We start from the raw sequence: 10,000 nt of genomic DNA, 5'->3' as shown, positions 1-10,000 counted from the left end.
TATATCTTTTTTTCCTTCCGATAAATTTGTAAAAAAAATTTGTAATTTAAAGGGGATAATTTGTACACCAAAATGATGCAATAAAAAATATAGGTCACCTGACTATCTCGATTATCGTAGCGCGCTTATTCGCAAAGAGTTATGCGTCATTCACAACTTCTCTCGCGTGTTTTGAGAACTGTTTCGTCGTGTATGGTCGTGTATGATTGACTTTCGCCGTATTTACAATGTTGCAAATTTGACCAATGTATAAATATTGACAAACCATATGCGCAGAACAGGATGCGTAGTGCAATACTTGGAATTGATAATGGCTGCTAACTGCTGCTGAAGTTCGCTCGACCAAAAGGCGATTGAATTCAATAATTAATATAACGAAGAAATTACAAGGAGTACATTAGAATAAAATTACGATATATCAACGAGCTTTTGCACACTGGGCTTTCAACATGAACTCACGATTTAGCTTTATACCAAGGCTTGCCGTTCGCACCAACACCTCTTCCGCGGATGGATCAGAACTACACGACGAACGAACCTTTATTTTGTAGAGTTTTGAAGCAAACAACCGTTAAAGCAAGCAACTTTATTTTGTCTTTATTTTCGTCATTTACGCAAAGTCGAGAGGTTTGCTATGTAAGTTTCAACGTGGAGGACACATTGACTAACTTTTTAATAAACAAAATTATACTCCATTGCACTGGGGTGCAGGGATGGCGCCTCCCACCAATGTGGCCCGGGTTCGATTCCCAGACTCGGCGTCATATGTGGGTTGAGTTTGTTGGTTCTCTACTCTGCCTTTACATGGAAATACATGGATATACATGGCTGTACATGGATATATATGATAATACATGAATATACACGGGTATACATGAATATCCATGGGCATATATGGATATACATGGTTGTATATGGATATACATGCCTGTATGTGGATATACACGGGTATACATGGATATACATGGCTGTAGATGGATATACACGATAATATATGGGTATCCATAGGTATACATGGACATACATGGCTGTATATGGATATTCATGGATATACAAGGGTGTACATGGATATACATGGATGTACATGGCTGTACATGGATATACATGGCTGTACATGGGCATACATGGATATAAATTCGTATACATGGAAATACATGGCTGTACATGGGCATACATGGTTGTACATGAGTATACATAGAAATGCATGGGTATACATGGATATACATGGCTGTACATGGATATACACGATAATATATGGGTGTACATAGCTATACATGGACATACATGGCTGTATATGGATATTCATGGATATACACGGGTGTGCATGGATATACATGGATATACATGGCTGTACATGGATATACATGGATATACATGGCTGAACATGGGTATACATGGATATACATGGCTGTACTTGGATATCCATTATAATACATGGGTATACATGGACATACATGTCTGTATATGGATATTCATGGATATACACGGGTGTACATGGATATACATAGCTGTACATGGATACACATGGACATACATGGCTGTAGATGGGCATACATGGGTATACATTCGTATACATGGATACACAGGCATACCTGGATATACATGGCTGTGCATTGATATGCATAGGTATACATGGAGATACATGCCTTTACATCGAAATACATGAATATACACGGATATACATGGATATGCATGGGCATACATGAATATACATGGTTGTACATGGATATACATGCCTGTATGTAGATATCCACGAGTATACATGGATATACATGGCTGTACATGGATATACACGATAATACATGGTTTACATAGATATACATGGATATGCACGGGTGTACATGGATATACATGGCTGTACATGGATATACATGGATATAAATGGTGTACATGGATATACATGATAATACATGAATATACACGGGTATACATGAGTATACATGGGTACACATGGATATACACGATTATACATGGATATACATGGGTATACATAGAGATATATGGGTATACATGGATATACATGGCTGTACATATATCTACATGGATATACATGGCTGAACATGGGTATACATGGAAATACATTGCTGTACATGGATATACATGGATATACATGGCTATACATGGTTATACATGGATATATATGGGTATACATGGACAGACATGGGTATACATGGACATAAATGGGTATACATGGACATACATGGTTATACATGGATATACATGAACATACATGAGTATACATGGATATACAAGGTTATACATAGATGTACATGGGTACACATAGAGATACATGGGTATACATGGATATACATGGCTATACATGGTTATACATGGATATATATCGGTATACATGAACATACATGGACATACATTGATATACATGGTTATACATGGATACACATGGGTATACATGGACATACATGGGTATACATGGATATACATGGGTATACATGAATATATATAGCTATACAGGGACATACATGGTTATACATGGATACACATGGGTATACATGGACATACATGGGTATACATGGATATACATGGGTATACATGAATATATATGTGTATACATGGACATACATGGGTATACATGGACATACATGAATATACATGGATATACATGGGTATACGTGAATATATATGGGTATGCATGGATATACATGGGTATACATGAATATATATGGGTATACATGGACATACATGGTTATACATGGATATACATGGGTATACATGGGCATAAATGGTTATACATGAATATATATGGGTATACATGGAAATACATGGTTATACACGGATATACATTGGTATACATGGACATACATGGTTATACATGGATATACATGGATATACATGGATATAAATGGGTATACGTACAGAGGAAGGCCCACCGAATAGTATTTCCTGGCTTGGCGTACAGCGAGGCTCTAGTCGCCTCTGGTCTCCTCTGCAGACCCTTGTGGTCAAGCTTGTGTCAATTTTCTACACGATGCTCGCGCGCAAGAGCCATTACGCTTGGTGCTTACATCTACTGCATCGCAGACAAATTATCATGGTTACACGCTCAGGTCAGGAAAAACGAATTTAATTAGACAACCATGTAATACAAAGAGACTATGTGAATTCGTAACATATAAGTATTCATAATAATATATATTCTAGTATTGACCCCATTCGTGTAATTCAGCCTTAGCTGCAAAACGGAAGGAAATAAACACAGTATCTATCTATCCAACTATCTATCTATCTAACTGCATTGTGTAGTGACTGTGGAGAAGTTAGCGGGCTCTAGTTTGGATTGAGTTGGGTGACAATGTGTTAATGGCTATCCTTTCTAATTTTGTGCCTATACGACGCGTATTTTGGGACAGGATTTAAGAAAAAAAATAGATACGGTATTTTTTCTTTTATCGCAGGTACTTCATGAGCCATATGCTTCGTGCAACCTTTTTTTTTTTTTTCATTTTTCTCGGGTAGACGTATCCATAAGGTGTGCGACATCATTCCCTGAGTAACTTTAGCCTTTTTTCCATCAACTTACTGTAGGAGCGGTTACACTCACCATGGTAAATGCCATTTCCCATGGTAAATTATCCATCGGTGCCTCACACTTGGGTTTTAGTATACCGTGTTAACTAGCGGTCACACGTTACGAAGATTACCGAGGTAAAACGAAATCTCACGCAATTTATTGGCCGGAAATTTAATCACAACTTCATCAGCATCGCAATTCGCTCTTGTACCTCGGGCATCAAAAAACCCTACCAACTTCCCACGTTAAATGTCATGGGTGCTTTCACTGATCTTTTTGACGTATCCATGGAAATTTAACATGGGAAGTTACCTTGGGAAATGTCGGTCACACGGACTAAGTGCAGTTTCCGTGGTAAGAGGGTCATTTACCGCGGTAAAAGTGCCCCGTGTAACCGCACCTTGTTTTCGATAACAATTAATTAACAAATTCTCTGTATCGATCGATTCACATACTGAAGCCTCTTTTTATTTTAATCGGCAATTAACTGCTTTTGCTTTCCTGAAATATATTTTTGGATTAAAAGTATATTTTATAGAACCTGTTCCTGTTCCTGTTCCTGTTCCTGTTCCTCTTCTCTGCTGGTATATCTTTTTTTCCTTCCGATAAATTTGTAAAAAAAATTTGTAATTTAAAGGGGATAATTTGTACACCAAAATGATGCAATAAAAAATATAGGTCACCTGACTATCTCGATTATCGTAGCGCGCTTATTCGCAAAGAGTTATGCGTCATTCACAACTTCTCTCGCGTGTTTTGAGAACTGTTTCGTCGTGTATGGTCGTGTATGATCGACTTTCGCCGTATTTACAATGTTGCAAATTTGACCAATGTATAAATATTGACAAACCATATGCGCAGAACAGGATGCGCAGTGCAATACTTGGAATTGATAATGGCTGCTAACTGCTGCTGAAGTTCGCTCGACCAAAAGGCGATTGAATTCAATAATTAATATAACGAAGAAATTACAAGGAGTACATTAGAATAAAATTACGATATATCAACGAGCTTTTGCACACTGGGCTTTCAACATGAACTCACGATTTAGCTTTATACCAAGGCTTGCCGTTCGCACCAACACCTCTTCCGCGGATGGATCAAAACTACACGACGAACGAACCTTTATTTTGTAGAGTTTTGAAGCAAACAACCGTTGAAGCAAGCAACTTTATTTTGTCTTTATTTTCGTCATTTACGCAAAGTCGAGAGGTTTGCTATGTAAGTTTCAACGTGGAGGACACATTGACTAACTTTTTAATAAACAAAATTATACTCCATTGCACTGGGGTGCAGGGATGGCGCCTCCCACCAATGTGGCCCGGGTTCGATTCCCAGACTCGGCGTCATATGTGGGTTGAGTTTGTTGGTTCTCTACTCTGCCTTTACATGGAAATACATGGATATACATGGCTGTACATGGATATATATGATAATACATGAATATACACGGGTATACATGAATATCCATGGGCATATATGGATATACATGGTTGTACATGGATATACATGCCTGTATGTGGATATACACGGGTATACATGGATATACATGGCTGTAGATGGATATACACGATAATATATGGGTATCCATAGGTATACATGGACATACATGGCTGTATATGGATATTCATGGATATACAAGGGTGTACATGGATATACATGGATGTACATGGCTGTACATGGATATACATGGCTGTACATGGGCATACATGGATATAAATTCGTATACATGGAAATACATGGCTGTACATGGGCATACATGGTTATACATGAGTATACATAGAAATGCATGGGTATACATGGATATACATGGCTGTACATGGATATACACGATAATATATGGGTGTACATAGCTATACATGGACATACATGGCTGTATATGGATATTCATGGATATACACGGGTGTGCATAAATATACATGGATATACATGGCTGTACATGGATATACATGGATATACATGGCTGAACATGGGTATACATGGATATACATGGCTGTACTTGGATATCCATTATAATACATGGGTATACATGGACATACATGTCTGTATATGGATATTCATGGATATACACGGGTGTACATGGATATACATAGCTGTACATGGATACACATGGACATACATGGCTGTAGATGGGCATACATGGGTAAACATTCGTATACATGGATACACAGGCATACCTGGATATACATGGCTGTGCATTGATATGCATAGGTATACATGGAGATACATGCCTTTACATCGAAATACATGAATATACACGGGTATACATGGATATGCATGGGCATACATGAATATACATGGTTGTACATGGATATACATGCCTGTATGTAGATATGCACGAGTATACATGGATATACATGGCTGTACATGGATATACACGATAATACATGGTTTACATAGATATACATGGATATGCACGGGTGTACATGGATATACATGGCTGTACATGGATATACATGGATATAAATGGTGTACATGGATAAACATGATAATACATGAATATACACGGGTATACATGAGGATACATGGGTACACATGGATATACACGATTATACATGGGTACACATGGATATACACGATTATACATGGATATACATGGGTATACATAGAGATATATGGGTATACATGGATATACATGGCTGTACATGGATATACATGGATATACATGGCTAAACATGGGTATACATGGAAATACATTGCTGTACATGGATATACATGGATATACATGGCTATACATGGTTATACATGGATATATATGGGTATACATGGACAGACATGGGTATACATGGACATAAATGGGTATACATGGACATACATGGTTATACATGGATATACATGAACATACATGAGTATACATGGATATACAAGGTTATACATAGATGTACATGGGTACACATAGAGATACATGGGTATACATGGATATACATGGCTATACATGGTTATACATGGATATATATGGGTATACATGAACATACATGGACATACATGGATATACAAGGTTATACATGGATACACATGGGTATACATGGACATACATGGGTATACATGGATATACATGGGTATACATGAATATATATAGCTATACAGGGACATACATGGTTATACATGGATACACATGGGTATACATGAACATACATGGGTATACATGGATATACATGGGTATACATGAATATATATGTATATACATGGACATACATGGGTATACATGGACATACATAGTTATACATGGATATACATGGGTATACGTGAATATATATGGGTATGCATGGATATACATGGGTATACATGAATATATATGGGTATACATGGACATACATGGTTATACATGGATATACATGGGTATACATGGGCATAAATGGTTATACATGAATATATATGGGTATACATGGAAATACATGGTTATACACGGATATACATTGGTATACATGGACATACATGGTTATACATGGATATACATGGGTATACATGGACATACATGGGCATACATGGATATACATGGGTATACATGAAGATATATGGGTATACATGGATTTACATGGTTATTCATGAATATATATGGGTATGCATGGGTATACATGGGTATTCATGAATATATATGGGTATACATGGACATACATGGTTATACATGGATATACATGGGTATACATGGGCATAAATGGGTATACATGAATATATATGGGTATACATGGAAATACATGGTTATACATGGATATACATTGGTATACATGGACATACATGGTTATACATGGATATACATGGGTATACATGGACATACATGGGCATACATGGTTATACATGGGTATACATGAATATATATGGGTATACATGGATTTCCAGGGGTTCATGAATATATATGGGTATGCATGGATATACATGGTTATACATGGATATAGATGGTTATACATGGATATACATGGGTATACATGGACATACATGGTTATATATGGACATACATGGTTATACATGGATATACATGGGTATACATGGGCATACATGAATATATATGGGTATACATGGAAATACATGGTTATACATGGATATACACGGGTATACATGGACATACATGGTTATACATGGATATACATGGGTATACATGGACATACATGGTTATACATGGATACACATGGGTATACGTGGACATACATGGGTATACATGGATATACATGGGTATACATGAATATATATAGGTATACATGGAAATATATGGTTATACATGGATATACATGGGTATACATGAACATACATGGTTATACATGGATTTACATGGGTATACATGGACATACATGGTTATACATGGATATACATGGGTATACATGGACATACATGGGCATACATGGATATACATGCCTGTATGTGGGTATACATGGGTATAAATGGCTGTACATGGATACAGATGGACAAACATGGGTATACATGTGTATACATGGACATACATGGGAATACATGGATATACATGGAAATACATGGGTATACAGAGAGATTTATGGGCATAGATGTATATACATGTATATACTTTGCTATAGCTACCTATATATGCTGATATACCTCTTTTATATAATTTATGCGCTTTATGATACACTTTAATAACCCTACTTAAAGTACATACCGAGCAGGTGGGCGCGTACGCACTACGACGACAACGAAGTAGCCCAATAATAAATATTAGTATAATTACATAAGTTATTATTGAAAATTCTCTGCGCTGATTGGTTGCCGTTGAGGTGATTACTACGCCATAATAACCTTGTCGAGTGGTCCATAGGAGGATATGTCGTTGAGTTGTAGGCATGCATTGATGTAACAGTTTCTGTCTATGACAACTGTGGCTGATCTTTTGTATGCTGATTTAATGATGATGCCGTTACGTTTCCTGTTTGTTTTGAGGGCATCTCGTTCGCGTTCGGTCAAATTTTCACGTACGATCGAGGACGTGATGTTGATAATGTCATTTTCTATAGATTTAACTGATTAGAGTGTAATTGTGAAGTGCTCGTTTTGTACCCCATATGAACCATGTGAGCTTTAGCCCTACTAGTGGAAATGGGCCCACACAAGGACAGAGAAAAACTCTGAACAGGGTGGGAATTGAACCCATGACCTTCGGATTAGATCACCGCTGCTCTACCGACTGAGCTACAAGGTCAGACGGGAACAGGCTGTTTTTTATAGAAAAGCAGGTCATTTTCTATAGACGAGTACACGCTCTTGAGTGCATCATGGGTAATCAGGGCAAGATGGAGAGAAATTCAAAGGTTTGTGTGGAGTTCAAAACGATGAAAAGTATTCATGATATGCAATTTTGTTCTTTTTTATTTCCCAAAACAGAAAATATGTGCTCAAAGGTGCGGCAGAATAAAGTTGGAGAGGCCATTGTAAGAATTCCTTTACTAAACAAAGTTTCTGCCATCCCGTAATTCCAAAGGCACAAAATTACAGAGAATGTATGCAGGCAAACAAGCAATATTTAGGAATTCAAAAGAATAGATACTAAGTCCAGTTAATCTCAGTTGTGAACTTGAACTTATTTCTTTGGTTTATGAAAGCGAAAGTCCAAAAAGTAGAGTCATGTACAGTTTATTTGCTTTTTAATTTCCATGCAAAACCTTTGAATTTCCCGCTATATGGCCCTGATTATCCATGATGCACTCAAGAGCGTGAACTGGTCTATTGCGTCTAAAATGTAGGGCGAGAGCCGATTTTCTGTTGGGAGGAGTCCTCCAGGTGCTTTTGAGACGGAAAGGATTGAGGTTAGTTTAAGGAGAGTTGCCGCCATGGAAATATTCAAGGAGTCGCGTCATGACATTACCATAAAATCAGCAGACAGAATCTGATACATCAATGAATGCCTAGTCATCGACACATCCTCCCATAGACCACTCGACAACGACATAACCGCCGCAGATAGCTAACGCTAAGAGAGAGTGTATTGAAAAATTAAAAATTTAAAATTTAAAATTAAAGCAGCCGAATGGCACAGCTTGGGAAAGCAGTCATTCAAGGGCACCCAACGAGAAAATTAAGCCAATAGCCTTTGAGAGATATTTCTATGCTTATTGTAATGTAATGTAGAAAGACTGTCTAAAGAGATGTTTTTATCACCAAGAAGAATTTGATCTGTTTGGATATCTTAGCCGAAAATTGAAGTGTCCGAAAATCTTAGGGAATGATATTTCATTCATTTCAGAAACTGCTAGCTGAACTTTACCTTCTAAGAACTTCCCCGCAGAGCATTTACTAATCCGAAACTGCTAGGTGACCTTTTTAAGTGTCATAAATTGCAAAATTTCAAAAAAAAATCCCTTCCTAAAACGTAAGAGTTTACAATTTTCCCTAGTTGTGAATCTTTTAGGTGGTGTTTTAGAAAAGAAATCTATAGCTGTTTAGGAACAAAGAACCGAAATTCTAAGAACAGTTTGACTCTTCCTAACACATGTATTTCCCCAAACACATATTTCACTGAAGATTATCGCT

At 37.1% G+C, this 10,000-nt stretch overlaps 1 protein-coding gene across 1 annotated transcript in view; it reads left to right on the top strand.

The window, feature by feature from the left end:
• The window catches only part of LOC137975668 (uncharacterized), a 61,175-nt gene that overhangs the window by 13,692 nt on the left and 37,483 nt on the right, over positions 1-10,000 (top strand). The gene's annotated exons all lie outside the window — the stretch shown is intronic.

Source organism: Montipora foliosa, chromosome 11 (genome assembly GCF_036669935.1).
Source record: "Montipora foliosa isolate CH-2021 chromosome 11, ASM3666993v2, whole genome shotgun sequence".
In the NCBI taxonomy this organism is placed as follows: Eukaryota; Metazoa; Cnidaria; class Anthozoa; order Scleractinia; family Acroporidae; genus Montipora; species Montipora foliosa.
Note: the sequence above shows the minus strand (reverse complement) of the source record. Positions and strands in the feature narration are given on the sequence as shown.